We start from the raw sequence: 16,489 nt of genomic DNA, 5'->3' as shown, positions 1-16,489 counted from the left end.
AGACAAAAGCAGAAAGCTCTCTTTGGTTTGATGTTGCGTGATCTACCTGAGACAAAAACTAACTGAGCTGCACAAATATTTTGAACTAGAACAACATTATGCTGTTAAATACTTCCTGAAAGATAATCTTTAAACTCTTCTTATTCAGCCTGCTGGGGCAGATAGAGAAGTGTCAAACAGACATATAAGAGTTCACATGAATGAACATCTTGCTCCCTGTTCATTCATCTTGACATTATTTCCCTCCGTTTTGAAAGGCTTCCACTTGCTGACTTCACGCTTACACACAAATATCTTACTGTCAACTCATGTCAGAGTTTCAATATGTACTGCAGTGAGCTTATTTAATGTTAACAGATGTCTTAGATGGGTTTTAATTTAATAATACTGTAAAGGTTTGCACATGGATGTAATTTTCAATGGCAAGCAGCATGAGGATAAGAATGATGAAGGAGAAAAAAAATAAATTAGGTGCCATAGTCATGCTGTGCAATTTGTTTCCTGGCCTTCAGCCTGGGAACCCTGAACAAGCAGTACATGCAAAGCCTACGGGAGGGGAGCGCCTCATACAATTCACTACAGACACTGAAGGAAAGGTATAAGGGCTAGAGGCTCTGAGGAGACTCGTTCATCTTTAAGGTGGAAAGATACTGCCTACACAGTGCAATGGGTACAGTGGGAAACCGGTGTAATCCAAGGACAGTCTGTGACTGAGTAAAATGAGAGGAAAAAATAAACATTTTTTTATCATCTTTTTTTAACAGGAACAGCTAAGAAGGAGTTAATTATAAGAAGAATAGTCATGTGCATGGAGAAAACGGAGAAAGACCAGGATGCTTCAAAGCAATGTGAATTAACTCTGCTCCTGCCCCGCCTTTCCCTCAAGAGAAAAAAGTGGTTGCAACTCCAGACTAGAATGACAACTGCAAAGCACACTTAATTGGAGTAGCCTGTTATTCCCATAGAAGAGAGGAGCATGATTCATTTTTATCTTAATTTTAATGGGAGTTCCACGTTCAAGAAAGGGAAAATAGACCAGCCTTCTCCAAATATTAAAAGGAGGTCTCCGTACCATCTATTTGAAGTAAAAGATGCCACATAATAACTGTTTTCCTAGGAAAAGACCCGAAATGCAATTCACGCACATTTGCATTGACACATTCTATGTGAGTAACAAGTGACTTTCCTAATGTCATTTTTGCTTGACAGTCTATTTTCTTCTACAGCATAGATGTGAAAGCAAATGATAGCAATCAAGGGGTGTACTCTTCCTTTTGTTCATTGGTAAATGGAAGTTATTCTACCTACAGTGTATCTACTCAGTATAAACTGCAAGGAATGTTCCTTTCCACAGGTAAAAGGAAACAATCAAGGAGATAAAATACCAGATTAGATCCAGACTGTATGGTGTATGAGAAGACAACCATTATTGACAGCATAGTATTGATGACTGCTTGGTCAAAGGAGCTCAAAAGCTGTGCATCCAATCTTAAATACTTTTACCATAGGTAACAAAATTAATCATTATGGTTACTTGGATTGCCTTTCCACAAAAAGAATGTAAAAAATATCTCTTCTCCCACCTGCTCTCCCCAATTATTTAGGCTGACAAAAACATTTAACATAGACAAAATTGATATACATTGCATAGCTGTTTAACAGTCTTGATGATTACAGTTCTTAATATTTTTATTATCATATGTTATAAAAAAATACCAAGAGGACATAATTTTTAGTTTTGTAAAATTCATGTAAGACTAACGTGTTTTCTCAAAATGCCTTTATTTTGACACAGCTGTTTTCTTCCAGGGAAAAGTAGTTCTATGAAAAGTTCTCTGACCACGGCCATGTCTTGAGAGGTTTAGAAGGCAAGAATGAGGAACCTGTGTGGAAAAGGACACTAACAAATGCATTTTTCTTTCCTGAAGGACTTAATGTCTAGCAACAGGGCTGAGGAGAAGCTAGTGGATTAACACAGAATGACAGTCTCAGCAAGTTCCCACTCATGATTCTGAAACAGTCATGGTGCTTCTACAAGTGCCAGATGCCGATGTGCACAGCACTGGTCCTGGGGATAGCTGATGGACTAGAGAATTTCTGCGGCCATAGCCCTCACTGAACAGTACCCCACGCTCAAAAGCCATCGCCACATGTACACATTGACACAAACATAGTCAACAGACATTCAGGTTGCAGATCCCAATAGAAGTTTTCTTATGACAACTCAACAAATAGCTACTCTGCACAGAAGGATGTGGTACATGACTACTGCTATGGGACAAAACTGCTCTCACAGCTGCCATGTGAATGACTTCTACTTTAGCTCTGAATGTTCCATATTCAAAGCCTGACATTACTCTGGAAGTTGTCCGGTCAGTAGCTGTATTAAACATAAATGACCTAGATAGGAAAAAGGCTTCTCTTTAGTTTTCCCCTCTTGATTCTCTCTTCCCTGCAGAACAAGGCAGCCCTAAATTTGTTAATAATTAAACATACTCTGTGAAGCCCAAAACTTAATATTAAATTTGAGGATCAGATCACAAAGATCTATTCAATTACTTAAAAGTAACAACCTCAGTGATTTTGGAACTAAATTTGTTTGGAACATCAACATCTCTTCCAATAACTTTAGGTTAATTTCTGAAGAACTTCTGCTATGAAAGCAGATACCACATCCACTTGCTTTGGGTTGTGTTTGAATCTTACAGCTCATCCCAGATTCACTGAAATATTAAGTTCACTGTTGTTTAGAGTGAATGTGATTCAGTTGCCATCAAACCTCAGCCCATTCATGGTTTTAGAACACTACAATATGTGCTCCATTACCACTCAGAGATCCAGTTATAGTCAGAATCCCACTTACTAGGCAGCCAATTCCTTAAACTCCAACTGTGGAAAATAAATAGGCTTATTTACACAAATAGGCTTAATGGAACGACTTGTGGGTTACAGTTAAGCTACAGTTTCCATGGAAATGCTCAGCCTGGCTCTACAGCAGACATACTGTACACCAGGACACTTCTGGGAAGTGTCAGGCTTATTGCACATGTGTTGACCAACGGCACTGCACGTCCACACGGAAGGGCCTAAGCTCCCAGGAAGCCTCACTCGTGGAGCGTGGGAGATCATGTGGGTGTCCAGGAAACCAAGCTGGTTTTGAGGCCATCCAATTAGTTGACACTTTGCCCTAAAATAATATTGTGACAGCGTGTTTTGTTTTTATTTTGATGATATCTTCTACACCTACTATTAAAAATGTTTGGAACATTGCTGTAATATAGACACTGTTCGTGAAACAGTAGCAGTAAGTGTGGAAAAACAACTACAGCAGTACCTAAAACTCACATGACATTTCACAGTCTAAGGAAATTGCATAAATCCGGCATCTCCTCTGTGAAGACAGTAATTACCACATTTTAAAAATGGCAAAATACAGATGCAGAGCATACTGCCCAGAGCTGTCAGAGAACCCAGCGTTTTTACTTTATGGTCTCATATTTTAATGTCCAGACAATGGAGGCCCTTAATTGAATTAATGAAAATATTTCTAGTCATATCAATACAGAACTTATAAAAAATAAAAGATGGGGTCTAAACTAAATTAACACCTTAAATTCTTTTTTCCACGCTGAGGTTTATAGATTAAATTTGAGTTAAGGAACAAACATCATTGCCAAATCTAACCGTCACTTGCCATAGTGCAGGAAGGTCAAATCAATTAATTTCATGCTGTTGCTACTTTAAAGCAGGCTTTAACACAGGTATGCAAAAGATGGATTTTTTTCTTCGTTTCAAGAGACAATGCAGTGCAAAAAAAATACTGTGTGCCAAACTATTACTGATCCTTTCAACCCTTCTGAACTTTCGAAGGAGTTGATTCAGAGTGGACTCACGGTGGAATCATAAACAGCACCCAAAACTTCCCTTCTGCCCCCTCTTATAGCTGGCAGGCTTTGGGGGATGACAGGTCATGATCTTTCCCTGACATTCACGTGATTTGCTACAGCTGAAAGACAAAATTGTTTAATAATAGCTCTTAAAAAAGGCAAAAAGTACTACACGTGCCTGAATTCTCATCATCATTAATCTCATCCAGACCATGAGACTTGGGTGACTCAACCCAAAGCCATAGAATTGCCCCTAAGCCTGAGCTGAGTTTTATGAGCATGGAGAACATTAACTTTCACGCAGACCATTTCTTCCTGTCTTTCCTGAGATTTCTGGTGCTCTGTCTCAAGCAGCTGCATGCAACCCCTTCTCTGCTATTGCAATTCACATACCTATGCCAGGCCTAAATCACTAACTCCAGTTCCACATCAACTTGCTAGCTAGAGCCTACTCATGTGATAGAATTGGCTGAGGCAGACTGAACAGCATTGTCCTTTCATGAAAGTGTGCGTTACATCCTGATTATTAATACTAGAGGCTTGTTAGAAGCTGTCACAGTAAGAAACCAGGTGCAATCTCCATTTCCACCCTGGTTCTGCAATGCTTACACATAATGAGTAACACTGACTCATGCAAACTCTTCCCATTGGAGTCGATTTTCCATAAAGACTTTTGATCCACTGTATGGATGTTTCATGCACTGCTCCCTGCTTTTCCTCGTTTTCAAGACAGTATCTAGAGGTTTCATTCTCAAGGTGGATGCTGTCTTATATTAAAAAAAAAAGTTACTTTAACAACTGCACAGATACATCAAAGCAAATGAAGTGGCAGATTTGCAAAAACCCTGCCCCCCCTTAAACAAAAACAGGTAGAAGAATACTTAGACACAGGGTTGTTAACAGACTTCTTGGTAAAACCACAGTCTGCATTGCATGGCAACCAGGAAATGTTAGTATACTGTTCTCATGGGGATTTTCCTTTTCGGTTTGTGGTTCAAGATGATTGATAGGCCACCAGGATGTGATAAATTGGGGCTGAAAACAGAGACAGGACAAGGGGTTTGACAGTGCAGATAGTTTTCATTCTCTGTTTGCTTTAATAGAATACAGTATTTACATTTATTGTAAGAACTTTTTCAAGCTCTAGGCAGATATACATAGGTAAATGTTTCCTTATAATCACAGATTATTTAATCTTGTACTGACACTTCTGAACAGGAACAACCATTAGCTTAGCGCCGATATCTACATTTTGTATATCAGCACCTGCTTTAATGCATGCTACTAATGAAACAGAGAAAAGCAGCACATTGGAAACAGATTAACATCTGTTTAAAAGAGACTCCTAGTAACTACGGTTCCTCTCCAGGCAAATCTACAAATTGGGCCATATGAGTCCTAAGATCTGAGGAGGCCTGGACAGTTCAGATCTCAGCTCTCAGTTCAGACCTATCTCCAGCTGATGTTTGGTTTTTCAAATGTTTCTCAGGAAAACTACTTCATGGCTAACTAAGAATACGTATTTTACTCCTGACTAGAGGAAATGTCCTCTGAAAACAAAATTTCATATGGGATGGATTCATAAAACATTTCAGGATCCAAGACATTTTGTCAATAGATGTACTAAGATAGTCCAATGATCACCATTTTGACATCTGGGAGAACCTGAATGTACAAAAATATCATTCAGTAATTACTTAATACACTATGATATACATGGGCCTGGATAGCATTATTATTTGCTGAGTATTCCACCGTTTTTTTAGAGGCTACTAGTAAAACCATTCACTAAAGTAATTCGCAGGCCAGACAACTGTAATAGGATACAGAGGTTTCCACCTTTATGTCAGAAGTTGGACTAAAGCCCAGGTCGGTAGTGACGAAAACCACTGGATAGCTGTTTGCTAGGTTATGTAAAATGATTCATTAATCCCAGCCGCAGTCACTAATAGACACGTGTCGACATCATTAAAACACACCTATACCTGAATCTCTCAGGGCTTGATGGGGAAAGGAAAATTGTGCTGGGAAAATCAGATTCTAAACTGGGATGACTACACACTGATCAAAATTTAGAAGTCCAATTCTGTAGGATCCACGTGAGTGAAGCAAGCACGTGACTATGAGGCTGCAGTCTTTTACCATCAAAACAAAAAGGCACCAAGGATCAAGCAACATGCAGAGTCATTTAGTGTGGCGGGGTGATGTTTTTCTGTTCTCCCAGTTATGATATTCTTGCTCTGCTAGCCACCATTCTCTATAGAAAGTAGAGAAACAAACCTGGAAATAAGCCACCTACACCATAAGCCAGGCTTCTCCAGACAGTGACAGTGAAAGTAAGTCTGTACAGATTCTTGGGAGTTGTCAGATGAAATACTTTCCTTGGGGTATTGCCAAGTTGTGAAACCTAAAATGATTTATAGGAAATACTTTTCCAGACCTAGTGGGAACAAACCATAGTTTTGGTTTTCAAAGTGCTCCTTGTGGATACTTAAATAAAGCACAACAAGGGTGTTGTTTTTCAGTTTGAAACTGCCTTTCATTTTGAAACTTCATTAATTAGTTTGCACAAAATTAAATAAAACAATTTAAGAAAGTTAAGTTTAAATGTTTACATGGTTGCAATACAAGTAGATGGTTTAAGGAACCCAGTCCAAAATTTACCTGTAGAAATTTTTTAAATTTCATATTTTCATTTCAGTTTGACATAGGAAAATATTCAAAGTCTTGAAAATTTTCATGCGAGAGAAAAAAAGAGTAGTTCTATCCCTAACAGATTGCTGATATTCAGGGGAAAAAAAATAATTCTCTGCACGCTTGCCTTTTTAAAGACAGTAAAGTCCAGGAAAACACTTTAAAAGGAATTTACCTGCATGTTAGAAGGACTGCCTGCTATAAATAGAGACAACATATTCATCGTAGTTGGGTGTCGTGACAAGAAAGTGAAGATGTCTCTCCATAGATCCAAAGGTATTATATCAGACCTTTCTTTGAAGTTGTGCCAAAGTTGTTCCTACTACACAGTTATATTTGGATACCTAGTAATTTGGACTGAAAAAGCAAATAACATAGCAGCTTCCTCGCTCTCCTGTGTGCTGTTAGCTACATAAAACGTCACGACATAGCCATGCTAACCCTGTGATCCAAGTTGGCTCAAGTGGATCTCTGAAATGAAAAGCAGAGATGTGGCTGGGGATATAGACAGCAGCTAGAGAGGGATACACCACAGTAGGAGGATCTCAGTTCTCCACCAAATGTTAGTAAGTATTCCTTACATTTCTGTTACTTCAGTCGGTGCACACTGGAAACGGGATGCGGGACAAAGCTCAAGCTGTTGAGTTTCTTCTAAATTGTTCTTAACAAATCTGCCTACTGGCCACCAAAGTCATTGTCTCGGTATCTGTTTACCAATGGGCAAAAATCTTCAGTCTCTTAATCTGATAGCTTTCCTGGCTACTAATTTAAAGAAGTGGGAGTGGACTGGCACTATTAATGAATCAAGCATTCATAGAGTTACTCAAAATGCAAGTAAGTACAAGAAATACGTTTCATTCCTCAGCAGTTGCTGCGGGAAGAAAAAAGTCTGCTAATGCATCTTCCAAACATGCTTTATCTGCTTGGCAACTGTTGCTCTGGTAAACATCCTGAGTAAGCCTATACAGTGTCATCACTTACGATAAACTTCCTTGCTGCTGACATCAATATTATTCTTTTTGTAATAGTTTCACCCAATAGCAAGTTGAAAGTTTTCAGACTCCACTAGAACATGGCACAGCTGTGCAGCGCCTCACTGGAAAAACTGCAGGCAGTGAAATCACAGTCCTGGAATTAGACAGTTATCAGATATACTCCCCTCGAGATGACGAAAACATAATCATCATTGTCAATACTAGAAAAGCTTCAGGCTGTGCAATGAGTAGTCTAACCCCAAAGGCTGAGTAACAGGGACTGTGAAGCGAATCAGTTGGGATATGTTCCATGCAATCCAGGTGAAGAAACACACAGGAAATATAGCTGGTGAGTAATAGTCAGAGTCTGATTTTCATTGTTTGACTGAAATCAAATTTGATTAGTCATTTGAGATAAAAACAGGTGAGACACAGTGCTGCTCAGCAGATAGATCCCCAGCCTGGAGCTCATGCCTGTTCCCTGCTCCGTCATTTACCCGCTGATATAACCTGGATAAGCCAATTCATCTCTCTTTACCTCAGTTTGCAACTAACCTCCTTAATAAAGCAATTTGAGATTTACTGATAAAGAATGCTGTAAGAGCAATGAACTACTATATTGTCATTTTATTCTTCTATTACGGCTTTTACATTCAGCCTCTGTCTAAGTTTTGACAAGTCACAGGAAATCTGATTTAAGTTCTGTGGTTACTTAGTTAAGAAATTAATACAAAATCAGATCTATGATTAACAAGTCCAAATAACTGACAGATTTAGAATTTTAATTATTTGCAATATGCTACTCAATAATAATACCAGGTGTGATTTGAAACTATTTTTCAAATAATATTGAAATTTTTTTAAAATTTTTTGGTAAACAATTTCTAAACTAAAAAAACATGCTTTTCATATTTCCTCTGCTCCTTGGAGTTACACAGGAAAACTTCTAAAAGTATTCTCAACATTTTAAAATCATTTGTACAGTAAGTTTATTACGGAGAAGTAAGCAGTGATGAAAACTGAAAAAGAGAAAAAAAGACATTGAATAAGAAGTAGAACATCTATTGAATTTAACAAGGCCACTTCGCAAGGAAACAATGGAGAAAGGAACCCCAAGAATCTTTTTAAAAACTCTGAAAGCCAGCCAGTTAAAACAAAGATAACATTAGTCTGGCAGACATACTAAAAAGAAGGCATCTGCTTAGAATATGCCTCACAATGTAAGACATGTCAAAGGACAAATGACCCATGCAGACTTCCTAGTAACAAATACTGGCAGGAGAGGAGAGCCCAAACAGGAGACATATCAGTACTCATTCCAAACTCAGCTTCCCCACAATGCAGATGAACTCGTTCCCAGTTTCTTTCACAACCCCGTTCCATTTTTTTTTTCAAATGTACTGGAAAGCTAAGACAAAACCCAAACTTTTTGTAGAAGTTGCTTATACAAATTTACAAGGAGGTACCTTGCAGAACAGTACAAAGTAGCACAATACTAAACACTTAAATCAGAGATCATAGTTGTTGATTAAAATATTGTCCAATAATCCGTTGAATTTGGCCTGCAAAAAATCAAACCGGAGAACTGAAACCTTCAACGTAATGCATGATTTAACGATTGATACTAAATTCAGATTTCTCAGATTAGGAATATAGCTGTAACCTTTGTATTTAACTTTGCAGTTTTAAACAGGGATAAAACACTACTTGAATATTTGTGATTTTCACAAAAAAAGTAGAATAAGGTATAGTGTCATCTGCATTCTGAAGGTCTCCAGACTATGGAAGAGTTCTAAGTCCTAACAAATTATTGGATGAATGATAAACAAATCAAAACCAAAAACTGAGGAAAGTTACTTGTTAGAATCCATGGTTAGCAAAAAGCAGCTGACTTGGTTTGTGATGTTACACTGAAACCCTGCTTTCCTTCGACAGCGGGATTTTGAGTAACTTCTGCAAGCAGTGCAGTGTGGTCATTGTTACCCATAAGACCTTACAAATGGTGTGATTTGAAGAGACCAGAAATACTGAATATAAAAGAGAAAGTAAAGAAACAATCTTGGAAGAAAGCGTTCTCTGAAGAACAGATCATGGAAGAAGTCCGAAGAGCTTAATTCACAGGCAGTAATGAAAGTTGCATACCCAGCTGCATGTACAAGTTATTGCAGGTTCAGAGACGGAGAGTGGGTTGATCTCAATGTGTTCCTCTCCATAAAACCCCAAGAAGTACTCAGCTAAGTACATTTTCAATAGAGGGATGGCAACCATGGTGCTCTTAGGAGCATTGGGAAGCCTGCTACACACTATTGAAAAAAATAAAACTCATGAAATGCACATTTCATTTTGACTTGCTGTAAGACCTTGAACTTTTACTCTGGAAATATTAGGACAGACTAAGAGTAAAAAAAACGCCAAACTTAAGATTTTCATTGGCAGAAAGACTTGGTTTGGGATCTGAAGCAAGTATGGTTCAAGCAAAAAGCTACCTTTGGAAACGATCACTTTGTAAAATCCATGTAATGATTGACACAATCTACTTAATCTCAAATCTCATCTAAAATCTATAGAAATCAATGGGAAAGGTCTTACACTACCTTAAATCAGTGCAAGCTTCTGACGATGAAAGAACACACTGTCACATCCACTACTCTCTCTGTTTTTTCCCTAACAACAGAAGGGCAGGGATCCCATAGCCTGTAACCAGAATGCCTAGGTCAGCCGGCAACTTCTACTGGAATTTTTAGTGGCAAAACATTTCCATTTTCTGGACTCTGTCACTCTATCCATCCATATACTACAGTTTCAAGAATCTAGAGGTTTATACTGAAAATACTGACTCACAAGAAACTTTCCTAAGATGCATGCAGGTCATTTGTATCCCAAGCTAGATGCTCAGTTGAATCTTTTATAATTGGTTTAGTAAAAAGGTATATTTAATAACTGGAGTTTGCAATTAACATTAGTATGTACACAATGCTGTTGCTATCACAAATGTAGTGAGAATAATTATATGCCTTGTGTTTAATGTATATTATTATTAAATCCTACATGTATTTAGGCAGTGGAGATCTGTAAGACCAATGCAGTACTATTTGCATGTAATCATCCTCAAATAGTGCAGCATCATTGTCTCCCAAAAGTGCTGAAATTATTGTAAAGCCAGTGATTTTGCTGTGATGCTCGTTGATTCTAGTAATATTCTATCTTAATGAGACTTAGCTGGATTTTATGAACAGATCCAGAATTGTATCAGTGTTCGAATGGCAAACGATACAGTGACAGACCTCAATTCAGGTACTGTGAGTTTCATGACACTGGAAAGCATCATGAAGCCAGATTCACTCTGAGCAAGAGTCAATTCAAACAGCACTTCAGGAATAAGCCATCTTAATAAACAGAAAAATCCTAGATAGATAGCAATTTATTATTAATAAAGCAACACAAGTTTTTTTTCCCCCAAGGAAGTCACTCATTCACACTCTTGAAGCAAAATTCATTGAGTTGTTTGTCAAGTACACTAGACAAAGCAAAAACCTGATCCTGTGTGACCCATTACTACCACGTGACAATGAGTATTAACAGCGAGCTATACACAGTACAAAAGATGGATTGAGACCAGTAAACTTGTATCAGAGCTGACATGGAAAGCAAGCCAGTAAAGGATTCTGAAATCAGAAGTGAGAAGATCTCATCACATACTTGCAAAAAATTAAAGTGGCAAGTTCTTTAAACAAAGCAGAGATCTCTCTTAGGAACAGCAGAAGTAGCTGACACAGCATGGAACCACTTCTCCAAACTATCTGCTACCAGTCATTGTGTACAGATCCCATTTGTCTTTCTTGAACAATCTGAAAGCCTGTCTTGGACACACCTTACTATATTGATACTTGAAACACTGCTAATTCAGCTGACTCCTAAAACTATTTGCTCTGGAAGGATGGGAGATACTGGGATATCTCCCAATATAGCAATCAATTCAAGATACCAAACCAGTAAGTTAAAAAGCAGAAGACAGACTTACATTAGGACTTGAACATGTTGCTATGACTATCACTGTGAATATATTTGTATCATGTCGGGGGTGGAAAAAAAGGTGTTAATATGTTGCCTTGCAACTGCTGTGAGCCAACAGTAATATGATTGTGACTGGTGTTGAGAAAGTGGCATGACCAGAGCACTATGAGTATGAGTAATAAAGTCAGGTAAAGTATTTGACTGACACTGTTAACAAATTCAGTGTAGGTCTGCAAACAATGGGTTGTAAGGGTGTTTCAAAAGCTAGGAAAATACTTAGCTCTTACTCATAAAGAGTATTTTCTCACATCGATAGTCCAGCTGAAGTAAGGATTGCATAGCCAGGCTCAGTGATGGATTACCAAACAGTTAGTAACTGAAGAGTTTCCTGTTTTTAAGATAACAGCTTTCCAGAGAATGCTCCAGTCCTCTGTTCTCCTGTTGACTTCTGCACCAGTAGAAGAAAGTTTGCACAAGGGTTTTTTTCTTATGAATAATAATAATGCCTATTTCAGCTGAAATAGTCCTGTAAGTGAAACAATAGCTGCTTTTGGAAATTCAAGCAAAAGAGGCACTAATCTTGTTGGTGGAACATCAGGCTGGGACTTAGGAGAAAATGTTCTATTTACATCTACATTGCTGAGTGACTGAATTTGCTTTCTCTCTGTTTAATCTGGGGATAAAATCACTGACTTCCAAAGGGCTACAAAACCCCCTAGTTATTATTGTCTGCTAACAGCATATTTGTCAGTTCACTTCTTTCTCACTAGCTGGGATCATCTTTACTCTGTTAAATAACACTATATCTATACTTGAAATTTTAAGTTCTATGGTAATTTGAACTCATTCAGCCTGATGCCAGCTGTGCTGAACGTGTTGATGAAACACACCAGGTAAGACAGTAACTCCCTCTAGACCAAATGTTGTAATATTTATGTGAACTCCATGTAACGCAAGAAAAAGCAACACTATACGGCACAAAATTTCATCAGGGACGCCACCTGTTTCTGAAGTGATACAGCAAATCTCTTTCAAGAAGAATTCAAGTTCTTCTTCTTTGGTACTCGGAAGAATCCAGCAGATGAGAAGTGGAAGGAATACATCTCAGACACATGTTGATGTCGAAACGTTCAAATGTTTAAGGTGCTGTAGGATATATTGAGGAGATAGCACTGCATTTTATTACTATGCTCACCTTGAGCTTTGAAGATGTGGATGTTTATCATCAAGTAGATGTTAGGAATAACCATTCTTGTAGGTTATTCATGGATATAATCCTTGCTGGGCCCAAGAATTTCAATGCTGTGGCTATGCTACATTTTTTTAATGAGATTGTGATAACACAGAAGCAATTGAAGAAAATTTTGAAGGGTAATCTAGTCAGGTAGAGAAAGGTTTTTTTACTTTTCCTCCTTCAGTTAGAAAAGGAAATTAATTAAAGAAATCACTCATTTGCAAATGCTAAAGTTTGGGTAGAAATTCCACTGATCTTTAAGAGCTCCATTGCAACATTTTACCAGTCTTGCATTGCTCTGTATGTAATATATTGCGTACTCTACACTAAGTTACGGTAGGGCTGGCCCTCACTGGCATGTATATAAATAACACGAGTTCTTAGGAAATATAAAAGGAGAAGAAAAAAGATCTCCAGTTCCAGAAAGAAACACAAACTTCTTGTTATATGAACTACATGGATAAACATAGACTCTCAGTAAAACATTAACAGAAAACAAATTTTGATTCAGTCATTGGTTTTAATAATCTCCAAGTCATAGGATAGGCCTCCTCTTGGAAAACTGGACAATTGGGCTTTTGTCTATCCACATGAACCCCCAGAGACAGAAAACGCTGTCTTGCACTTATGCCTAGAGATGCTTTGAAAAATAGGAGTGACTGTGCTGGTCTTACCCTTCCATGATATTCTAAGGTTGCCCCTGCTTCGCTGTTTTAAAAACCAGTTAATGCTGTGCGCTGTTCAGTGTGAACACAAACTATATCACTACTAGATAATGTGTGAGACTTGGCAGGTCAAGGAGATGTCGAGAAAATAAAGCAAAACTACTGCGATCTTTTCCCACCCAAGAAGCAGACAGGAAATACAGCCATAAGAAAAAGAATGAATAGGACTGATCTAATAGAAATGTCAGGAGACGCAAAAATCATCATACGCACTCTGAGAAGAGCTCTGCAACATTTTACACCGCAACAGTGAGCAAATGGACCCAGGGTTTACTGAGGCAAGCCACAAAAGCAGGAAAGAAACTTCTCTCTAGGCAGTCAGCACGGGAAGGCGGCGCACATGCTCACAGCATCTGCCTGTTGCTGCTTTTCATACAAAAACTGTGAATTGGATAGCTGCCTGTCTAAAACCTTAGCTGTGCCCATTCAGTGATGAACTGGAAACACCAAGTACCTATTCTCTTTAGGTTATAAAATAATTTTGTTACATTCTGGAAAAGAGGAGTTTAAGAGTTTAGAGCTCAATATGAGATTTCAAGAAAAGTACTTTTATTTTCTGTGCTAGAAGAGTTATTGCTCCTCCCAAGAAGGCAAAGTGACTCTTGCTAGTGCAAGGTAAGAGTGGTATTTTGTTAATACCAATCTTCTGAAGTCACTGGATGCTCCCGCCCTGTTAGCCTGATGTTCAACACAATGACAGTGTCAGACTTGCCAGGTCAGTAGGCTGAAATCAAATCATAAAAAATATAAATAATTTTCTTGTCATTTGAGTCTTCTCTGAGGCCTGTCTCTTGGAAGAAGAACCTGGTCTCTACATTTCATTTTGCCTGAGAACGATGAGCAGAAGTTTTACTGGATCAAATGGATATAACCTTCTATCACAGACACAGGTCGACAAAGGTTTATCAGATTTATTGGACTGCTTCAGCCAGATGTCCCAGAGAGATGGAGATGGATTAGTAGGGAAAACAGTAAACAAGTGCGAGAAACAGGTACCATCTGGATACATATAGTTGCTGCACAGTGACACTCAAACATCTCTGGACTTCTAACGTTCTGGCCTCATGGACTTCTGGCACCATGACCAGGTGGCCCACCTTCAGGTTAAAGACAGTGCGTCTATTCTTGGCTCTTCCTCTGACTTGCTGGGTCATTTTATGTCTCTTGGCACTTGGCTTTCCCAGAATACCAAGGCTTTATGTACAAAACCCTCCAAGATCTCAAGAAGATAGCTAATAGTTATCACTAGGAAGTATTGCTTCAAATAGGAGAGAAACTTTACTGAATTTAAGACATCATTCTTCAGTTAATTATGAAATCAGTTTTAAAGTTCTTGGACCTAAAGAGGTGTTAAGTTTGACAATAGGACAAAAGATTTAAGTCAGTTCTCATTTGCCAAACAGCTTCAAACATCCCTAATCATAAAAAGATAAGACTTGATTAAGAACTTTTTAAGAAACCTATACTTTGCATTCACTAACAGGAACCAAGTGCTATTGAACTGAAAATAGCTGCCAGCCTTCAGTCTGTGCATAGATAGCACACACACAAGCAGACAGGATAAATCTGTCAGAGCAACAGGGAAAAGTTTTATCTGATTTTTATAGCACTGCTACTGGAGAAATCGATTTGAACAGAATACATATTATTTCACTTCCATGTTCTAAATGTTCCTATATGTCGAAATTATGCATAAGCAATATATAGGAACAGAGAACAAAACCCTATATTCATAAATGCTAAGACTCATCAGCAAAAGAAGTTTTTGTCCTACTGAATGCCTGACTGAATGGCGGAAAAGGGGAAGGACGTGTAAATTAAAGGAGGACACCTAAACAAGCAGGAGGAGGAAGAACAGGGAAGCAAGCGAAAGCAAAACATTAAGGTGAGTTCAGGCCTCACTCTCAGTGTCTTCATCGTTAATGAATCATGTTTCTTTATAATCCGCAAATATGACTTTCCCTTGAACCTGTCCAGGTAACTATTCTATACTCCTTGTGCAGAAGCTTCGCCCAGAGCACCGTGATGCAGTTGGGAAGACCTGGCTGTTCCCAGCAGTGCCGTACGGTATCCCTGCCCCAGTCTCCTCATTCTGCAGTAGAGATACTCCATCTCATCTACAAGACATGCATCGGCTCGATGGCAAGGAGTAGGTAAACGACTAATCGCTACCATCACAAGCACCCCTATGGCACTGTTGAACTACTGCTTTTACATGCTGTAGAAAGAGCAGCTGCCAGCTCGCTTAGTCTGTTTTGAGTGGGCATGTGGGCTCCGCCTGCTCTCTGAAAACAGCTGCAGTCGTGCTGCTCTGGTAAGCGTGATGCCAGCCCCTTGCTGATAAGCCTCCCTGGCAGCAAGACCTGTTCTCTCAGAGAGGCTGCCAACTTAGGGTTGGTGCCTGACTTTTAGACCCCGATTTGGAGAGCAGCTTGGCTGCTGCCTGGACAGAGCTCACTCACATCTGCCCACAGGGTGCTGGGTGGCCAGAGACCCTACACCAAGCTCCAGTTAACATTTCACTTCTGTATGGGAACACTGCAAGAAACTATCCATTACATCCACCCACACATACCACACCCTCCTTCTTTACAGACACCTATCCACTAACAAAAATAACAATAAAAAAGCCTCCTAGGGAAACACACTTCTGAGAACCTGCTTTACTAACGTACTGCTACTGTGAGCCATGTATAATCCATAAAAGCTATGTCACAGAAGATTTTTTTGCCATCATATGTTCTGTCCAGGACAGCTTCTTATTTGCAAAAGCAGGCATTTATTAAAACAGACATTAACTGTGTAGTTGATGATCACTGGCTAATGCCCTTCTCCTAGGCAGCTGTCAGCCTGTACCCTGGCAACCTCTTTTATAACCATCTCGCATTGCTTTTGGAACAGTGTCATTAGCAGAAACAGAGACAGAAGTTTTACCACAGCTGCTGCGTGTCTGATTTTTTT

General features: G+C 38.8%; 1 protein-coding gene across 1 annotated transcript in view; it reads right to left on the bottom strand.

The window, feature by feature from the left end:
• The window catches only part of LOC104156002 (CD44 antigen-like), a gene marked incomplete at its 3' end in the record, with an annotated part of 30,287 nt that overhangs the window by 8,388 nt on the left and 5,410 nt on the right, over positions 1-16,489 (bottom strand). The window lies entirely within an intron of this gene.

This window comes from Cariama cristata, unplaced genomic scaffold (assembly GCF_000690535.1).
Source record: "Cariama cristata isolate BGI_N322 unplaced genomic scaffold, ASM69053v1 scaffold33174, whole genome shotgun sequence".
NCBI lineage: Eukaryota > Metazoa > Chordata > Aves > Cariamiformes > Cariamidae > Cariama > Cariama cristata.
The sequence above is the reverse complement of the archived record's forward strand: the minus strand, read 5'-3'. Positions and strand labels throughout refer to the sequence as shown.